Below are 22,480 nucleotides of genomic sequence, written 5' to 3'. Positions count from 1 at the left end.
TGATGCCAAATCTTATTCCTATTGCATTTCCTGTATTACAGAATGATGTCATGGTCTTAATGGAATTAAACCACCAGTTGGACTAAGTTGTGTGGACCTGATTGGTTTTCCACAACACTTAATTCCACAACATTTCAGTTTATGTAACTAATCAAAATAATGCCATGTACCAAGTTTCAGTTTCTGTAACTAATCAAAATATAGCCATGTACCAGGTTTCAGTTTCTGTAACTAATCAAAATAATGCCATGTACCAAGTTTCAGTTTCTGTAACTAATCAAAATATAGCCATGTACCAGGTTTCAGTTTCTGTAACTAATCAAAATAAAGCCATGTACCAGGTTTCAGTTTCTGTAACTAATCAAAATAAAGCCTTGTACCAAGTTTCAGTTCAATATATTTAACGGTAAAAATACTTTAAGACGAGTGACGTTTTGTGAACTCATTGATAAATTCCCCTTGTTTCTCCAACTATATTTGCAACGTGGATTCTCCGATATTATGATGGGATATTCTTAATGGTTTGACTTCCATGTTACTCTTGTCCAAATTTTAATTCAAAATATATATTTTTAAATCTGCAAATACGATGGCAGTAATTTTCAGGAAGAAAAACAGAATTGAAATATTACGGTGAAATTAAAATATTGTGATGAAGCGAATGGTCTTCCAGGGAAGGTGGTAGCAGCAGGCACAGTCGATAGGTTTAAACTGGAGTTGGATAGGTACTTGGAAGCCATGATCATGGAGGGAGGGGTACAAGGATGTTGTCAGGAATGGTTGGTATCTTAAGATTATCTCCAAGAAGTGTGATTCAGTTGTGATGTCTGTAAGTTGGAGATATCTGATTGATTTGGTTGGTATAGAGTATAGACTATAGAGTAAAGTGGGAATGTGTACTAAGTTTAAAAAACAATCGTGCGTCGTTGTGAAAAAGTAAAATAAATGGGGGTGGGAGGTCCAAGGATAGTGTTGCATCCGGGTTGTCAAGAATCTGAATATGACATGGGCCAAGTGGCCTCCTCCTCTCTTTGGGTTTCCTTGTGTATAATAATTAATATTTGCCACCTGTAGGAAAGAATCGATAATTCATGCCCTCCTTCACTGAAAGTTATACTTTTAAAACATTTTCTATCCAATTAAAGATAATACAGGTGCATATTATTGTCGCGCGATCCCTTCCAGGTTAACACCAGGGACCGCGGATGGACCAAACGGATTTACTGGAGGCGACGATCAAACACGGACTTTGCTATAAACCCGCGGGAGGAAGAAGGGAAGAGGAAGATGCGGCAAAAGTACTTACCTTGAGTGAACTGACGGCAGCTCCGATCCTGCAGGGAAATTAACTCAAGCGAAAACCGAATTAGAATGTACAAAAAGAACAGGTTTATTCCACGGAACCCGAAAACAAAGAACGCGACGGTAAATAAATAACGGTCCTAAATTGGGATTCCACACACCGACTTCCAAATACGAGACGGGGGAAAATGAATTAATAAAAGAACACGTTCGTCGTGGGTTTGTATAATGTAGTGTGAGCTTATCTGTCCATCTGTAGTCGTGTCGTGTCCGCAGTCCAACACAGCTCCGAGCTCCGAGCACCAATCCAATGCACCATGCGGAACCAAAAGCACCACGCGGAACGAAAAGCACCACGTGGAACAAAAAGCACCACACGTCCAACGCAGGGCCAGCGATCCCCACCCGTGGCCAATCTCCAACCCGAAGGGGCCGATCTCCAACACGAGGTCCACCGCGAAGATAGAGAGCTAAGACAGGGAGAACAGCGCCTAGAGAGGAAGCCAAGAGCGCGACGAAGCCAGGAGCGCGAGGAAGCCACGAGCGCGAGGAAGCCAGGAGAGAGAGAAAGTCGTCCAGCGCTCCCTTTTATAACTTGGCCTGTGACGTCGTTCTCGGCGCTCCCCCCAATCAGCGCCTCGTAGCTTCCTGCTATTCACCGAACCTTCCAGCACCTTCCCTCCAATGAACAACCTCTTCCTCCGTTGCGTCTTCGCGCCTCCCGCCCTGACGGGCTGGAGGTTCGCGCCTTCCCTGCCAACCAATCACACGTTCCCTGTGGCGTGGTTATAGCTCGTGTCACACGATGTTGCAAGGCCAGCCGGAGGTGTGGCCGGCGGCGGCCATCCGGCAGTGCCCCGATCTGGCTTCCTGACTGTTTTCCAAAGTCGTTGTGGTAAAGGAGGGGAATTTAATTAATGTGTGCACGAAGGACCTATCTAAGTGTTTATATGGGTATGCATTGCCATAAGGGACAAAGGTTTGGGACAGGGAGGATGACGAACAAAGGAATCTTATCCATAATCCCTGGACTATTTAGCATGCCCTGCTCCCTCGTAGCGAGGACATCAATACAGCTTATCCCGACAAACCAGACTACACATAGAACTTATTACAGGGTAGATTCCCTATCGTGATAGTCGAATACCTACCTATACAGATCTACCTGGCTCTAGATATTCCTCTACCCCCCGACATAACACGCCCCCCCACCCCTCGGAACCATAGCTCCTGCTAGGTTCACTGCAGGCGCTACCATTCCAGTCTTAACACTTACTCTCTCATACTTAATTAACCTATGAAATAAATCAGGAGGGCTGTGGGAAGTGAGCTGGACTTCCTACCTATTCTCCTAAACATGCTAATCCCCTTAACAGTCATGCAAATATGTACAATGATCTTATTCGTTGTTCCTGTGGAGGGAGGAAATAAACAACACTCAAAATCTACCTTAACCACAAAACCTACCCTTGACCGAAAATTCAAAACTCCAATAAACATTTGTACATACCCCAGTCTACAGACCGCGTCCCCCGGTGGATGCCACAAGACGCAACCTTACCTGCGGGGCCATCCCAATGCACCCCTAAATTTCCGCGAGCCCTGTCCAGGTGTTACAGGTGAGTGACATGGCTCAGTGGATTTCGCCCACATTCATACAACACAACCCCTTAACCACTCATTCTCATTCCAGAAGTCATCACACACAAAGTCATTACAAGCACGTATTTCGCCCTCCTGCAGGACCATGGCATCGATGTCATATTCATGTGTGCATTCACCTTATACTAGGCAATGGGGAGGTACCGCACAACTAAGATGGTGGGGCGATTTAGGCTGTGGTGCCCGTAGTCCCAAACACAAGTCAACCGACTCACAAGTTCATTGCCCCCCCCCCCCCCCTTTACCTCTTGGCCCCGTGACAGCCCAACAGCCCTTTCCGCTGTTACCCTGCCGGTTAGGGTCTCCAAACCCCAGGCTCCTCCATGGCCTCCTGCTTCCGCGCAGCTCCACGGGTCGCCGGGGTCTCCTTTACCCTACAGCGCCCAACCAGACCCTCCACCGATGAGCTCCAATTTCCAGATACCACTGGCTGCCAGGGGTAGTTGCCGCAGGGGGGGGGGGGGGGGGGTTCGCAGGCATCGCTAATCCAAGCTTGATCTGTACCTGCAGGCACACACACCTTCCCCCCCCCCCCCCCCCCCACAAGATCCCAAAACACATTTCCTCCCCCATTGCCATTCAATTCTAACACATTTCAGACATGACACAAAAGAGTTGCCATGGCCTGCCCTTGTGAAATCCCAATTCACATTTAAATCACATATTCAAAAGCACAATAATCAACACTCACTCTCCATTATCTCCACTCTCATGACCACATGAAAACACATCACCACAACACTAACACAAACGCCACCCACAAGACTCTGTGGCACACATTCCGTCCCCCCTCACTGGCCATGTCATCACTCGCACCCGCCTCCCAACTCCAAATTACATGTCCCCAAATTTTACATAAGCAAGTCCTGAAGCCTGGGACAGTAACCATCAAGGCCTTACCTCTACCTTGATGTGCAGGTAATTTCCGGTTGGTCAGGTCCAAAAGTGCCATTCACCCTCAAAATCCCCAAATTTCTCATTGGACCAATCAAATTTCACCAAATTTCTCTTTTGTCCCCACTATACTGGCAGGTTGTGGATCTGCATCCAATGGTGAACTGTTCTAAACAACTACCTGTGGCTACGACAGCTCCACAGCTCTATCGTGCAAGGGTCATCGGGACAAGCCGAGCAGTTGAAACGACATTGCCCATGAGCGTCCATAAGGGTGCGACCCACCATCCATCCTTTGGCCCCCCCTGCGAGGAACACAGCTGCACCAGCCCCAGCTGGCCAATGTGGTGAGCACCTGCTGCCAACACCCACTACCGCACGCACAACCTCGGCCCTGGGGGAGACGGTCGCAGTGCGTGGCATTCCCCTCAGGTCCCCTACGCCGCCCTCATCCCGCAGTCCACAGAACCGCAGTCCCCAGTGCTCACCCACACTTGACCACACCAAGGTCCAGTTGACAGCCATGCTCCACCAGGAGACCCACCCAGAAGACATGGTCCACACACCTCGGACACGCACAGCACCACGTTGACCCCCATACTACACAACTACATCCCCATGACTCTGCATCCCAAATATTGGCGCAGTCGCCCCCACAGCCAGGTGAAGGCTGTGGCTTGCTAATCTATCAATTTTATCACAGCCTCCAACACTTTGGTCTACACACCTGGATCAATAATGGTGTCACTATACAGTGTCCACCATTTCTCTTCACAAAATGCACCCTTAAATTTATTATCCCCCTCAATTCATTCCCTCAGGAGTCCACCTTACGATTAATTTCTCCCATCTCTTTACTCTGGGCATCCATTTTATTTTCCAACCCATCCTTCATTTCCCACATAAATTTCATTAAGACCTGCGTGTCTATGGGGGCTGTCTCTACGGCGGGGGAAGCTCCACTCCTGCTCTCTACCCCAACTACTTCCGACTCACTTCGAAGGCTCAACTTCCATTCTCCTTTCTTCCATACCGCTTACCTCTTCCATCCGTAAAGAAGATGTCGCTTCCCCGCGCGTCTTTTAACAGGAATAAATTTTAACTTTTAACGATGCTCCGTCAGCGTCTCGTAAGCCCAATCGACTATACAATTTATCGCCTCGGACTACGAAAATTTTTCGTCCAAATGTCGGGCGCGATGCACGCCCGACCGTGTCGATGTCTCGCCGCGGACAAAAAAATTTGTCCGACGGGCCCAGATCCCACTCCTGACACCAGTTGTCGCGCGATCCCTTCCAGGTTAACACCAGGGACCGCGGATGGACCAAACGGATTTACTGGAGGCGACGATCAAACACGGACTTTGCTATAAACCCGCGGGAGGAAGAAGGATCTTTGATCTTTTGACCTTAAAATAGTTGTTTCCCAATTCAGGGATGCACTATGCAAATGCTATATCATTTTCAAGTCAATGGGATAAAAATTGACGGTTTTTCAGATGAAAATTGATGATTTTGGAAATTTGACCTTGAGTTTACCTTTGACCTTTTGACCTCAAAAATAGTTGGTTTACCAATTTAGTGACGATATACAAATGCTTTTCAATTTTCAAATCAATTGGATTAAAAATGGCGATTTTAGAATTTTGACATCCAGTTGACCTCAAAATCAATAGGCTTCTCAATTGTGACGACCTCTGCAACTTGGTTAATTTCATGATGATCGGTTTAGAATTGTGACCTGCAGGTGAGTGACAAACAAACAGACAGAATAACAAATGCAACCGACCAATATATTTTTAAAAATTTCGATTTTGCAAGTAACAAACAGACAGGGGTCAAAATGTAACCTCATCCACTTTTGGTGGCGGATGTAAAAACACTGAATGACATAATTATGTTATTAGTCCCCTACCGGTGTACACCGGAGGGGACTATAGGTTTGCACTCCGTCCCTCCGTCTGTCAGTCTGTCCGTTTGTCAGTCCGTCACGCAAAGAACAGCTTTCCGGACTTTTTTTTCAAAACTCTTAATGGTAATGATTTCAAACTTGGTACATGGTTTCCACATGATAAGTTACAGATCAAGTTCGAACTTTACGACGTTTCGATCATTTTTTGACCAAGTTATGGCACTTTGAACTTTGGGAATTTCCCCAACAGTTTTCCGGACGACAGACTGCCGGTAGGGGACATGTATTGCAGCGCAATACTCAGAATGCTTGTTAAATATGTATTAAAGATAACTGTTAATGGTCGAAGAATGCTCCTAATGGTGTATTAAAGATAATCAGCCTCGTATTTGCATGAAAGATCGAGCCCAGACTGTAAGAAAATAATTTAACGAAAAAGGCTTTCATGGACTAATTTTGATATCGATATACAATCAATGATTTGATGGAATTTCGAAATCATTAAACGTCAAAGGAGACAAGTTGTCTGAAATATTTAATATAAAGCAAAATGTATTCTCACCCCTCCCAAAATTTCGACACCTTTCCTTTTTTGTCTTTGTATACAGTTAAATATACATACACCAAGTATATATTACACCAAGAATGGAGGTACAGTATAATTATATTACATACCAAGAATCATTTTTTGTTATATATAGTTCCCTCTCTTTTTGTCTTTTATTGAGGTTCACAGAAGGTCATACCTGTTATTAAAAGACCTTTCTAAATTCACCTTTCCATATACCGTTTGCATGCTATTGTTCAAGCAAATCGTGTAATAAGTCCTCCTCATGGAAATTGATGTGATTGTGTGCCTTTCTAAGGCTCCAAAAATGCCTTTATAAGGCATCTATTTATTAGGTTTACACAGGGTAAGCAGGGAAATGCCAACATTGCGTAAACTAAAGGAACACAAGGGAAGAGGATAGGAATGGAGGTTCAGTATCTCTTCATTGTGTGCAAATAAGTAGGGAGTAAATTGAGGAAAGTAAAATAATGTTTGATGATAGGAGAAGGAAAGGAGCTGAGGTTAGTTTGGGAGAGAAGGAGAGGAAGATTGGGAGGATATATGAGTATGGGGATAGAATAGAAGGGAAAAGGCAGAGAAAGTAGAGAGGGCAAATAAAAATTCTGCCATGTTCGCCGGCAAAATAAATACTCCAAAAGTGAAGGACAACAGGGTAGCAGAGTGTCTGAGTGGAGACAGAATATTGGACGGGGTATTAAGGAAACCGAGGAATAATGTTCTATGAAACATATTGGAGTTCCCCTTGTAGACGCCACTCAATGGAATTTACAAGATGATGACGTCATTGGCATCAAGATTGGGGCAAAATAGAGTTTTTAAACAAGTAAAAAAACATTTATATCAATGAAAAAACGTGGGGATTGAATCCCAAAAAAACAACCAAACAAGATACGAAGGAATGACAAGAAAGGAATGACAAGGTAGGAATTAATCCACAATACAACACTACACTCCTTTTACGGATTGCCATCACGATATCTTTTGACTGACATATATATCAATGTCCAAAGAAAATTAATCAGTTTAAAAGCAGATTTAATTGTCTTCTAGATTATTTTACTGAAGATATTCATGATTTGCAGGAAGCAGCAGTGTTGAAAATTGTAAAGGCAAAGGTGTGACAAACAGCTATTTAATTCTCTCTCTGATTTATATTCTAATGCTTTGTGAATGAATAGGATATATATATATATATATATATATATATATATATATACATACATACACTTACAAACAGTTTGCGAAAGCGTATCGTGGGCCATGACATGGAAAAACTGTTGATGGCATTTTGGGTTTAACGTTTTACTCATGCTAAATCTACTCTAGATGAGATGGAGTTTCAGATAAAGGTGGATAACAGTCTTTTTTCTTTTTTTTACTTTGAAGGTCATTTTAAAGGTCACAAAGGCCAAAGTTAAAAAATACATTCTGCACGAACCAAAATATGCCCACACTGAATCACTCCGGTTTCTCACCATGAGGCAAGGATTCATACGGAAGAGGAAGGCAATCCCAATTTAGTCCTTAAAGTTAATTTTCAAGATTCCATGGTCATCTAATGTAAAAAAAAAGAAAAAAAGAAAGAAGGTAGGAAACAAGATATACATTTGTACCGATTTTTTTTTTTATATCCATGTGTATGTATACGTATATATATATATATATATATATATATATATATATGTATATATATATATATATATGTATGTATATATATATATATGTATATATGTATATATATGTATATATATATATATATGTATATATATATATATATGTATATATATGTATATATGTATATATATGTATATATATATATATATGTATATATATATATATATATATGTATATATATGTATATATATATATATATGTATATATATATATATATATATATGTATATATATATGTATATATATATATATATATATATATATATATATATATATATATATATATGTATATATATGTATATATATATATATATATATATATATATATATATATATATATATATATATATTATATATATATATGTATATATATTATATATATAGTATATATATATATATATATGTATATATATATATATATATGTATATATATATATATATATGTATATATATATATATATATATGTATATATATATATATATGTATATATATATATATATGTATATATATATATATATATATATATATATATATATATATATATATATATATATATTGTTGCGGATATGGGATTTGCATCCATCCATATCCGCTTGTAAATATTCCCCTATTTCCTCAATACTTCCCAACTCTCCCCAATCCCCCATTCCCTAGTCCCATTTTCTGTAAACAACACTCTGTAGACCCGAAACCTCCCCCTATTTCCCCCATTAAATGTCGCACCCAGGTTCAACGCATCTCATGTAAGACAACTATAGGACATATTGCTAGTTATTCTTAGTCTATGTCAGTTAAGGATTCGTTTCCATTAATTCTGACCCTTCGTTGCACCAGAATGTGATTGTATGGCACCGTTAGGAAGTTTAGGACCTCCCAATACCTCCCCGCAGCTCTTCCTCACAGTTCAGCAACAACAACAACAACAACAACAACGAGCGAAGGGAGTGCGCGTCCTCACTCCGGCTTGGTTGGTAGGGGGTGATGGGAGGGCACCAGGCCTTCCCAACGAGCCGCCATCGAACATGTGCTCGACGGGGTTACCAAACAGGGGCTCCCTGTCAGCTCCTCGTCAAGGGCGGAGCCCGGTAACCCCCGCACCCAATGGAAGCGGCGGACCGGCCCCAGTGGGGCGGAACCAACCAGCCGAGGGCGTGTCACTCCCCGCTGAGCATGCGCAGTGAGAGGGAGGTGACGCCAGATGCGCGCTGAGCTTGGAGCAAGCAAGACCACCTCCGAGCGCTGTGAGGCCTCCCTGCATCTTTTGAACCGTGCTTTATCCTGTCCCCGAGCCAAGGTGCACCTTGTGCTATCGGACCTACCTGTCCCTTCCTGCCATCAATCCCTGTGTAAGTCTACCTTGTCCGTTTGTCCGTGGTCTGTCTGGGGTAAGATAAGACGGTATTTAAGTGCCCATCTCTTCTGTGTCTTTACCTCACTCTGCCTTGTAATCTACCCCCCTTTTCTCCACCACTGTAATTATACCCTCCTCCGGAGGTCTTGAGAACTGTACCCCCCTTGCGTCGTTTCCTCTTTCCCAGTCGTCGTGTCCTTTCCATCATTGATTTAGCATAGCGCGATTTGGCCAACGTCTGGGTGAATCGGGTGAGTGTAAGGGAAGAAAAGGGGTGCAACTGTTCGGCCGCGGTTATACCACCGCTCGGTAAATAACATCCTAATCCGCGGTCCGTAACAATATATATATATAATATTGTTGCGGATCTCGAGCTCGTCGACGCACTGAGGGGGGGTTAAGCCCTGCCCCCCCTCGAGCTCCGAGTCCACGAGGCCGCCACCCACACTACACTCGGGGACGGATTGCTCAGCAATTCCAGCCGCCGAGCCCAAAGCTACGCGTGGAAGGGTTGACGGTCACGACCCGAGTACCTTCGACACACGCAGCCGTGAGAACGGGGACTGAACCTCGCACGAGTCACGCTGTTATTCAACACCCGAGCGGTTTTGTGCGTAGCGTAGCTCGCACCATTAATCACTATTGAACCCGATCGAGCGGTTTTAATTCATGCAATGCTAGGTCAATGGTGAAAGGACGATGACGGCCAGGTTGGAAACAAACCACAGGATTTATTCACAAATGTACAGTATTCATAGAAAAGGGACACAGCGAAGAATCTTAACAGCCTTACTTACGTTCCCAGACAAGGGCCCTCAGACTCGTTCGGGGAAGGGGAGGGAGAGGGGAATGCGACCAAAGCACGGCCGCTCGTGCAGTTTGCCCGGACGGGCTCGTTTGGCAGATACCCCCAAGGATTGCTCCAACCCCAGTACACTGCAGCCGGGGATGTTCACGGCAGGGGCATTGATCGCGGATATGCACGTAGCAGGAATCCGAGGAGTGTATCTCAAGGTCAGCGAGGCAAAAGCGTGTGTTATATTCAGGGAATCCAGGCAGAGAGATCCGCGGGGCAGAGAGAGCGTTCAGAGTCCCGGGTCAGAGAGAGAGAGTGAGCGGGGGTCCGGGCCGGGTTTTATAGCCCCCCCCCCCCCCGGAGCCCACCTTGAATGTTCCACGGGCCTCCGTTGGCAGCCTGGGGTCACGTGTCGTGACAGCCCCTTACTGGTCACCCTCGGCCACTCCCTTCAGCTCCCATTGGCTGCAACTTATTGGCCACTCCCTCTGGCTCCCATTGCTCTTCGCTGCTCACCGGTCACGCCCTCCAGCTCCTCCCTCGGGCCTGCAAGGCCTGTCCTATTACCATGACACGGCACTTCAGGCTGCAATGAGGCCTACCATTACTCTACCTGCCTCAACGCATACTAACACTGGGAAGGAGACTATACTTCACATTTAATAAGAAATAAGTAACTAAGCGAGGCTACATGTTGTGGTGTGAATAACTATGGGGGGGGGGGGGGGGGGGGGGTTCTTTTATTCCCAAAACCGCAACTATATATATATATATATATATATATACATATATATATATATACATATACATATATATATATATAATATACATATACATATACATATACATATGTATGTATGTATATATATACTGTATATGTATATATATGTATATATATATATATATATATATATATATATATATATATATATGTATATATATATATATATGTATATGTATATATATATATATATATGTATATATATATATATATGTATATGTATATATATAATATATATATATATATATATATATATATATATATATATATATATATATATATATATATATATATATATATATATATATACATATATATATATATATATATATATATATATATATATATAGATATATATATATATATATATATACATACACATATACAGACACGTGAAAAAGTAAGTACACCCCATGTAAAGTTTTGACTTTTTCAACATATTTCAACATACAGCTATTTGATCTTCATTTCAACAATATTGATAGATAAAGGTGATATAATATAACAAATATCATGAAACATTTACATTTTGTAGTCCATTGTATAATTTAAATAAACATAAATGCAAATTTCGCATGTGGAAAAAGTAAGTACACCCCTACATTTATCACTACTTCAAATACCTAAAATTAGAATCAGGTGCACCAGCTCAGGTGCAAATGATTAGAACATCGTTACAGAGGATCTTGGAGGAACCTGTCTTATTTAAACCTCAGACATTTAGTTTGGTTTGCTCTTTGTTGTTGAAGTGTGCGGGGTCACCATGCCTAGATCAAAAGAGCTCTCTAAGGCCTTCAGAAAGAAGGTTATAGATGCCTACGAGTCTGGGAAGGGATTTAAAAAGATCTCCAAACAATTTGAAATCAATCATTTGACTGGCCGGAAGACAATCTCCAAGTGGAGAAGATTCCAAACAACGCCAACTTGTTCAGGCCAGGCCATCCCAGCAAGTTCAACCCGAGAGCAGACCGCAAAATGCTGAAAGAAGTCTCTAGGAACCCCAGAATATCATCACGGGACCTACAGGTAGCTCTTGCCACTGTTGATGTCAAAGTGCACGAGTCTACCATTAGAAGAGGCTGCACAAATTTGATCTACATGGGAGGTGTGCCAGCAGGAAACCTTTGCTGTCCAGAAAGAACATCAGGGCAAGAGTAAAGTTTGCCAATGAACACCTCGGCAAAGACCAGCACTTCTGGAACAATGTGCTCTGGACAGATGAGTCAAAGGAAGAGCGATTTGGCCACAGTACCAGAAGACATGTTTGGCGAAAACCAAAGACAGCATTTGACCACAAGAACCTGATACCAACTGAAAAGCATGGTGGTGGAAATATTATGGTTTGGGGCAGCTTTGCTGCATCAGGGCCTGGGCAGCTCACCATCATAGAATCCACTATGAATTCTTCATTGCAACAGAGGAAGCTTGAGGATAATGTGAGGCCATCTGTCGGAAAGTTGAAGCTCAACCGAAGGTGGACCTTGCAACATGACAATGACCCTAAACATACCAGTAAATCCACCAAGGAATGGCTGAAAAGAAAGAAATGGAGGGTTCTGGAATGGCCAAGTCAAAGCCCGGATCTAAATCCCATCGAGATGTTGTGGGGGGATTTCAAACGAGCTGTGCATGCAAAAAACCCCTCAAACATCGCACAGCTGAAAGAATTCTGCATGGAGGAGTGAGCAAAAATTTCTCCCAGTCGATGTTAGAGACTGGTAGACAGTTATAAGAAACGCCTACTTGAGGTTGTTTCTGCCAAAGGGGGCAATACCACCTATTAGAGCCAAGGGTGTACTTACTTTTTCCACATGCGAAATTTGCATTTATGTTTATTTAAATTATACAATGGACGACAAAATGTAAATGTTTCATGATATTTGTTATATTATATCACCTTTATCTATCAATATTGTTGAAATGAAGATCAAATAGCTGTATGTTGAAAAAGTCAAAACTTTACTTGGGGTGTATTTACCTTTTCACGTGACTGTATATACAGATTGAACCCCCTAACTTGTCGAGGAAACAAGGCACAGATTAAGTCTCATCCCAGCAAACATTGCTGGGGCACATGCTCAGGGAAAACCTTCGCATTACGCTGGATGAAGTGGTCCCAAAAAATTGAGATCCAAGTTCTTGCCAATCACAGAGCTTCCCTGCATTCACATTACTCTGCCGTTTTGACATTGTAATTGATTGCAAAGTGCTTTGTATGTGCACTTATATATACACTGTTGGCCATAAAGATGGAATATTTTTTTTTCAACAAATTTTCATAGCATCATTATTTCAATCTAAATTACCATTGGCATTTATGGTGTTGGGCTAGCGGCTAGAGTGCCGGCTTAGGATCGAAGGATCCTGGGTTTGAATCCTGGTCGATTGCTGAATTAACGCCAGGGGGCTTGACTCAGCCTGTCATCCTTCCGAGGTCGGCTAATTGAGTACCAGTTCACTGGTAATTCCCTGTTTGTCGTTAAAGGCGGCAAAAAGGGTTGGCGTCAGGAAGGGCATCCGGCCGTAAAACATTGCTTCAAAAAGGGGACCGAAAAACAACAACAACCACGGTTCCTGAAAAAGGCCAACCCCCGCTTTGCGGGGAAAAATGGCCTCTAAAGGTGGTTATATATATATATATATTTATGGTGCATATAACCACTTTTCTTTATTATTCTGTCTCTTACGCACATTTGACAGTGATTTTTATTAATTATCAGTCCTAATCGGTTGGTGTCTTGAGCGTAAAACGACAATGACGACAATAGATAGTAAATTAAGGATCATGACACATTTCTTTTTAATCTCTGTCAGTTTTCCAGATAGCATTTTTTGGGGTGATTTCATGGATCAATTTGCATCACAGTAGAGTCCTTGTTGTTACTCAGTCACTAATACTAATAGCGGGTATGTCCACCCCTGGCACGAATCAGGGCGTGCAGACGTCGTGGCATGCTGTCCACTAGCTTGTTGACGACGTCAACAGGCATAGCATCCCATTCTTCCCTCAGAGCGTCAGCCAACTCCTGCAAAGTTTGAGGAATAACATCTCTGTCGTTGATGGCTCGGCCTAGGGCATCCCATGCATGCTCTATGGGGTTCATATCCGGCGAGCAAGCTGGCCATGGCAACTGCTCCACGCCCTCTGCCTCAAGGAATTCCTTTACTGCAGCGGCCCTGTGCGGTCTAGCGTTGTCGTCCTGCAGTCGGAAATTGTGTCCATACACTCGTCTTGCATGTGGAAGGCAGTGGTACTCCACGATATCCCGGTACACGACGGCGTTGACGTTTCCGTCCGGAACCACCAGTGGCGTTTTCCCTCCATAATGGATGCCGGCCCATATCATCACTGAGCCGCCACCACCTTGAGTCGTCTCGTGGATGCAGTCATCATGAAGGTTCTCCCCGGGTAATCGACGAACTCGTTGTCTCCCATCTGTACGGTCAAGGATGTAGCGGCTCTCGTCCGTGAAGACAACATGTCGCCAGTGTCCAGGATGAAGCCTTCTGTGCTCCCTAGCCCAGCGAAGACGAGCAACTCTGTGGCGAACAGCCAGGCGTGGACATTTAGTCAACCGTCGTGCTCGGTAACCATGTTGGAGCAATCTCCGATTAACGGTTGACCGGGAAACGTGGATCCCATGATGTCTCCTCCACAAGCGACGAAGACGACTCGTCGGCATTTTCCGGTTTCTGCGGCAGAGATTCAACAGTTGGCGATCATCTCGTCTCGTGGTTAATCTTGGACGTCCTGGAGGTTTCCGCGGCCGCACATTCCCCGCCTCACGTTGACGTTTCAGGATCTTACAGACTGTACTCTGTGATATCCCGACGACATCTGCGATATCACTCTGTTTGTAGCCCTCCTGCCGCAGTGCTACCACTCTCTCGTGTATTGCTGGTTCCGTTGGACCAGGCATAGCCCAGGGAACGTCTCTACCGATTTTTCTTGCAAACGGTACAAGGAACTCGAAAAAAACCCAGCCTCGTTAAACACAGTGTTGAATCAGGGAAAGGGACAGAATATCACATGCATGGGCTTTTATAGTCCCTAACAAAAAAATTTATTACGTGATACACATTTTTTTCAATGTTATCATATCACCTGTGTCATGGGGAAACGTTATGTAGTCACTCAATTACCCTTTTGTTTAGACGTAGACTGTCAAATACCAAAGAAACTGTGGAATCATGTCAAAACACCAATCGAGTCTCACCACAGCAATTGCTGCATGACCCGCTCGCAACAAGTGTTACCTACCAAGCAAACACATTGTAGTCATTGTGCCCTGCTTTTTACCAGTCAGGAGGTTTGCAGTCAGGAATATCAAAATTAACAAAGAAGCACACTGACCCTTTGACATGAAGCGGACATGTGCATAAATTATACCAACACATCACCTCCAAACTAGGAGGCAACTGTATGTTTCTGAAGTCTTTGCAGACTGAGATTAAAGCTGTATGATCACAAATAGACAAAGGCAGAGATGTAGATCTAGATTTCACCCTTGTTGTGGGCTCATCAGGACAACGTAATGCTGATCGTTTATTTGTGACCAAACGAAGCCCATAATAAGCACAGATAGAACCCCCTAACTTCACGAGGCAGCAAGGCACAGATCCAGTCTCACCACAGCAGTTGCTGCACGACCTGTTAGCAAAAGGTGTTGCCTGCCACGCGAACACATTGTCTCTGCTCTGCTTATCACCAGTCAGGAGGTTTGCAGTCAGTAATATCAAAATTAATCAAAGAAGTGCACTGTCCCTGTGGCATGACGCTATGACCCTATGACAAAAATATTTCCACATCTTCCTTGTAAACTTCTGTCGTTTACAAGCATGAATTGAGCTGGTTCCAAAGTACCTGTCAAACAAAACATCAACCCGAGGTGTGTGGCAAGTGACAGAACGACAGATGGAAGTGGAGGAATGACGTTAACCTCCAAAACGGCAAGTGACAGATTTCACAAATGTAACTGCCTATTGGCCAAATGTCTGGCACTTATGGGACTTCCCCAATTGTTGGATGAGAGCAGAACTATTAATGCACACACATGCAAGACTGGCCTCTGTAAGTTCCATGGGAGATTTAATGCTTCCTTTCAGTAAGATCTATCAGTTCAATCTTTGGGGTTGTATTCATCTTCCGAGCAGTTTGTGCAAGTGATGTTGTGATCGGAGAAAGTTCAAGTTGAAGTACATTCTCCATGTTGATGTCACGCCCGAGCAGTAGTGGCAGCATTCTTATTATGCAGAAGTAGACTTGTCAACTTTGATGACCTTTTTCTCCTTTGTGTGTCTACAGTCATCTTATTCAGTGCTATGAATGTCTTGGATCTGTGCTTGTTGAGTGTGTTGTGGAATCCGGTGTGATTTTCAACAAGGCATTCTCATACAAAGGTGAGAACTTGATCTCTTCCTTCGTCTTCACCTGTCTGCAGGTATTTTACTTCAGCAGGTATCATGCCATTTATTGCTAAGGACAGGAGGGTGGGGATTCTGAAGCTTCAACTTCTGCTTGGCAGTTTGATCTGTACACATTGAGGTACTTGATGTGTTCCTCCAGTTTCTTTCGATCATCTTTATTCTGCCTCATTCTTAATCGAAGAGCATCCCAACATATTAGTGCATCCAAACATATTAGTGCATCCAAACATGTTAGTGCATCCCAACATATTAGTGCATCCAAACATATTAGTGCATCCAAACATGTTAGTGCATCCAAACATATTAGTGCATCCAAACATGTTAGTGCATCCAAACATATTAGTGCATCCAAACATATTAGTGCATCCAAACATGTTAGTGCATCCAAACATGTTAGTGCATCCAAACATATGAGTGCATCCAAACATATTAGTGCATCCAAACATATGAGTGCATCCAAACATATTAGTGCATCCAAACATGTTAGTGCATCCAAACATAGTGCATCCAAACATATTAGTGCATCCAAACATAGTGCATCCAAACATAGTGCATCCAAACATATTAGTGCATCCAAACATAGTGCATCCAAACATATTAGTGCATCCAAACATATTAATGCATCCAAACATGTTAGTGCATCCAAACATATGAGTGCATCCAAACATATTAGTGCATCCAAACATGTTAGTGCATCCAAACATGTTAGTGCATCCAAACATGTTAGTGCATCCAAACATATGAGTGCATCCAAACATATTAGTGCATCCAAACATGTTAGTGCATCCAAACATGTTCGTGCATCCAAACATATTTGGGCATCTAAACATATTAGTGCATCCAAACATGTTCGTGCATCCAAACATATTAGTGCATCCAAACATATTAGTGCATCCAAACATATTAGTGCATCCAAACATGTTAGTGCATCCAAACATGTTAGTGCAGTTATTCATCATCCTCAAGTTCAAGCATACATCTGGTGTCCCTTTGAGATGTGAGACCGTTCTGATGATGTCATGTAAAATCCACCTCTGGCTTGATCATTGCAGATCATGCCAATGATTGCTTTGTGTACATTGAAACATGCTTTTGTTCACTCGGTGATTAAACCGCCTGCTGGAGCCTGATTAGTCTGCCTATTGCCCCTTTTGATTATTTTATTTTAATTGTGTGACTGCCGCAAAATGACAAATAACAATGAGCATTCTAAAATCCATTCCTTTTTAAAATAGCCCAAAACCTATTCTTTGTTGACATTGAAAAATTGATGGAATACACAATTATTTAATTAAACACCTATTTTGACTTTAAAAGATCTATTAATCATAATGAACCGTACATGCAAAACAAATTAAAGGAGAATTTAAAATCTATATTGTCTCCTAATTTGTGTATCTCTGCAGCAACAATCAAAGTCTGGCCTTTTCCTTTGGCTGTTGTTGTTCACATTTTCTTTAGCTAGTATTTCTATCATTTCTTACCATTCTCTGAATATTTATCGAGTACAAAATATGTTTCTTTGTGAATTCATATTATCTCAACATGAGAAAATTATTTAAAACAAAATATATTTTTTAATTACAATATTATATTAACATGAGCTTTCATATTATCTTAAATATTATTGTTACCCATTACCATTATCATTCACTGGACATGCAATGTATATAATGTATATAATGATAACTGTATTGTTTTTAATTGTAAAAACATGATGTATAAAATGTTATTGTCAACTTAACAAGGCAAGAACACAAAACTCCACTATGTATTGTTGTTCTGAACAAAGCACTAATAAATTATTTAATTAATTATTATTTATGAAAAAACAATGATGTACAAACAATAATGTGTTCATTTACAAGTCTACATGAAAATGTATCATTCATTGTCAAAATAACGCGTTTTCTTTTCACAAAATCTGTTTATTACATGTTGCAAATTGATGTAGTTTGCACAATTTTACACTTCTCACCGAGAGACGGCGCTTTACAAAGAAATGAAATTAAGAATCCATCTCGTCGATTCAAATATTAATATATTTTATTATTGTTTGGACGATTTTCATTCCGATTGTACAATTAGAAAGAAATATGTGTGAAGATTCTTTTAATGCATTAGTTTCATTTATTTGATTGGTAGCTATGGTAACAAAGGTGGGCGGATGTTGTGTTTTCACCCTCTATCTGTCTGTCTCTTTGTCTATAACCAGGATATCTAAAGAAGTTATGGACGGATTTCGACGAAATTTGGTGGACAGGTTGGTTGTGTGACAAGGGCAATTTTATTGGATTTTGGTGACGATCTGGATACGATAAAATTTTAAGTGATTCTTCACCATTGAGAGATGTGGACAAAAACTATACACTGTACATCATGATATTCATAAAGTTGTGACCGGATTGTGACAAAATTTGGTGGATGGGTTGGGTAGGTTACAAGAACCAGCCGATTAGATTTTGGTTCAGGTCCGAATCCAGATCTGGCCTATCAGTGGGATAAAAAATGTAAACTGTTCCGCTACTCGAAGGTATGCACTCTACCAGGTGCCCGTTCTAGTTACAATTGTTTCCAATGTCATCCACTTAGATATTAATCTTCCTTTCATGTAGAGTAGATCAAACATGGATTGAATGCTTTCAACACAAAATGCCAAAAGTTTTTCTCGCACACATCAAAGTCAGCGATGGGAGAAAGAGGGTTTGTCACAGTGGCTGGCCGACTAATAGATAAAGCTTTTCAATCCGCTTGAACAGACAACTTATACCTCTTCCATAAGCGTGAGATCAATGAAGAAAAATAATTTAATGGTTGCTTATCCCGCTCCCCTGTACACCTTAAGTGTTAAAAAAATAACATGATTATTTCAATTTTTATATATACCTAAGTTAGAAATGAAAAACAAATCATTCAAGAGACATTATCTCAGTATTAAGTCAGAAGAAATCCAATTATGGATAAGCACTGCTAAACCCTGGATGTATTTTTCTTGACAGATTTAGGACACAACACACCGACCCACCCTCCTTTCACCATTCTACGATACCTTGAATCTGCCTCTGATGCATTACACGCAATATATGCATTACACGCAATATATGCAATCTGATGCATTACATCCTCCTTTCACCATTCTACGATACCTTGAATCTGCCTCTGATGCATTACACGCAATATACAGGGTGACCCAAAAAAACCTCCCACATTTCGAAAGGCTGTAGCACTGGCAGTAGTGAGGCGGGAGGGGCGGGGCTAGGGTCTGTTGGTAGCCCAACCCCAACCGTCCTCAGTCGCCAACATGGCGTGGTCGGGAGCACACCGTGCGTTCGCTGTCGAAGCCGACAGCGTTCTTCACAAACAACCGTTCCGTGATCGCCGTGCAGAGGGCCTTTCGAAGACGTTTCAGTATTCCACGGAACCAAAACGTTCCAGATCGGAAAACCATCTCGCAGTGGGTTGAGAATTTCAGGGCAACAGGCTCAGCTTTAAAAAGAAAATCACCTGGTCGACCTAGGAGCGCTCGTATGCCTGAGAATATTGAAGCATTGAGGCGATCTGTTGTGCAGTCTCCGAGACGTTCTGCGTGGAAGCATGCTTTAGCTGAAGGGATATCCCGGAAAACTGCAAGGAGAATCTTACACAAAGACCTCCACTTCCATCCATACAAAATGACGGTTGTGCAAGAACTCAATGCGAGAGACTGGATAAGCCGCAGGGAGTTATGCGAGAACATTCTGCAACGTGTTCCGGAAGATTCTGTTCTCTTGTGCAGTGACAAAGCTTATTTTCATTTGAGTGGCTCTGTAAACAAGCAAAATTTTCGCTATTGGTCTGAAGACAACCCTCGCATGCTACACGAAAGACCGTTGCACTCCGATCGAGTGACTGTGTGGTGCGCTGTTGCCGATGTTGGCATAGTGGGTCCTTATTTCTTTGAAGAGGGTGGTGTAACTGTTACCGTAACTTCTGACCGTTACATTGATATGCTCGAAAACTTTCTAAGGCCACAACGCGAACACCTTGAGCTTGAAGAACTCGATGTGTGGTTTCAGCAAGATGGAGCTATGGCACACACAGCTCGAAGATCATTGCAAGTGCTGAGGGAAATGTTTCCGGATCGGGTGATCTCGTTGCGTGGCGATGTCGGGTGGCCGGCCCGTTCCCCTGACCTCGCCCCTTGTGATTTTTTTCTCTGGGGCTACCTTAAATCACGAGTGTATACTCATCGAACCCCAAACTCTTGAAGCCTTTAAAGGTTGCTATTCAGCAGGAGATAGCCGCTGTTCCACCCGACATGACCCGTCGAGCCATGGCAGCCTTCAGAAATCGCCTCCAAGCGTGTATAGACAATGACGGCCACCATTTGGAGGATGTCATCTTTAAAACATGATGAATAAAAACTGTATTGAATGAAGTTTCATGTGTGCAAATAATATCTTGATTATTATCTTTAACCATTTTTTTTTCATTTACCTTTGAAATGTGGGAGGTTTTTTTGGGTCACCCTGTATTAACAAATGAAACTGAATACAAGTATCGGAGTCAGTGATGGGACAAAGAGGGTAAATAAAAGAAGCTTATTTCTGTTTTCAAGAGAAATTTTGAAGAGGAGGAATTATTTATAGTTAGGCAGTTAAGAGGAAGCATCGTTCATTTTTTCAGGAAACCACCAAATTTGGCACAGATGTAGTATGGACCTATACAATTGTTTTCCTGAGGGGCGCCCAAAAATTCAGAAAATTCTAAAAATCCAAAAAAATGTCCTGGATGCCGTGAAAAAGGGGAGAAAACGGGTATCGATTCGAACTGTAGATTCTGATATTGTGGTCTTGGCAATAGCACACTACTTTACCTACCAGTTACACGGTGTGGAGGAACTCTGGATTGCCATTGGCACTGGTAAAAGCTACCGCTACCTTGCCATCCATAAAATTGCCACCGGCCTTGGCCGCAGGAAGTCCGAGTCTTTGCCATTATTTCATGCCTTCACTGGCTGCGACAGTGTCATTTTTTGCCCAAATTGGGAAAAAGACAGCCTGGAAGGCTTGGGAGGCATACCCCAGCATCACGCAGACCTTTCATGCTCTCGCTTATAGGCCACCTGTGGACGCTATTACTATGGAACTACAGAGCATAGAAAGATATGTTGCCATCCTCTATGACCGGACTACCGAGATAAAGACAGTGAATGACATGCGCCGACACTTGTTCACGAAGAAGGCAAGAACAATTGATCACATTCCCCCAACAGCAGACGCCTTCAAACAACACCTAAAACGTGCATGTTTTCAGGCTGGACACGTATGGAGTCAGGCACTTGTGCCCTACCCAGAACTTCCATCACCAGCTAGTTGGGGCTGGATGAAAACAGGGACTTCTTGGACACCAATTTGGACCACAATACCACTGATACAGGAGGCATGTTCAGAGCTTACAAGCTGCCATTGTAAGTCGGCCTGTAAAGGCAACTGTAAATGCTCCAGGGAAAATCTGCCCTGCACATCACTGTGTGACTGCGATGGACAGTAGTACTACGAGTCTGTGCGAGAGTCTCCACCTTTCAAGTGCCCACAATATTTTAAGTTAAAACTGCAACTGTGTGTAACTTTGATTAATTAATACCATTCCATTGTTATCAGAGACCAATAAAACAATGTGTATCACTTGGAATTGAAATTTTACCTAAAATACTATGAGAGATTCAAGGAAAATGGATAAACCATGGCGGCCATCTTGAAATTAAAGATGATGGATGCCAATCTTTATGCAATTGATCCCATTGGATTCAGAGACCATGAAAACATGGGGTAAGACACTGGAACTGTGGTGTTATCGCTCATAGTATCGAAGTTATTGAGGGAAATAGGTCACAGAGGGCAGTCATGTTAAAATTCAATATGGCGGCCACCAGGGGTTCTGAATTTTTGGGCGCCCCTCGGGAAAACAATTGTGTAGGTCCATACTACATCTGTGCCAAATTTGGTGCTTTCCTGAAAAAATGAACGATACGCCCTATTTTTCGGTCTTAGCTGCCTAAGTATTAGAATGGAGAGGAAAAGAGGCATCTTGCTTCAGAAAGGACAAATATGCTGTACAAAAACAGCTGAC

The sequence above is a fragment of the Myxine glutinosa genome, chromosome 4, assembly GCF_964187855.1.
Source record: "Myxine glutinosa chromosome 4, kmMyxGlut1.1, whole genome shotgun sequence".
NCBI classification, from domain to species: domain Eukaryota; kingdom Metazoa; phylum Chordata; class Myxini; order Myxiniformes; family Myxinidae; genus Myxine; species Myxine glutinosa.
This window is presented reverse-complemented; position numbering follows the sequence as displayed.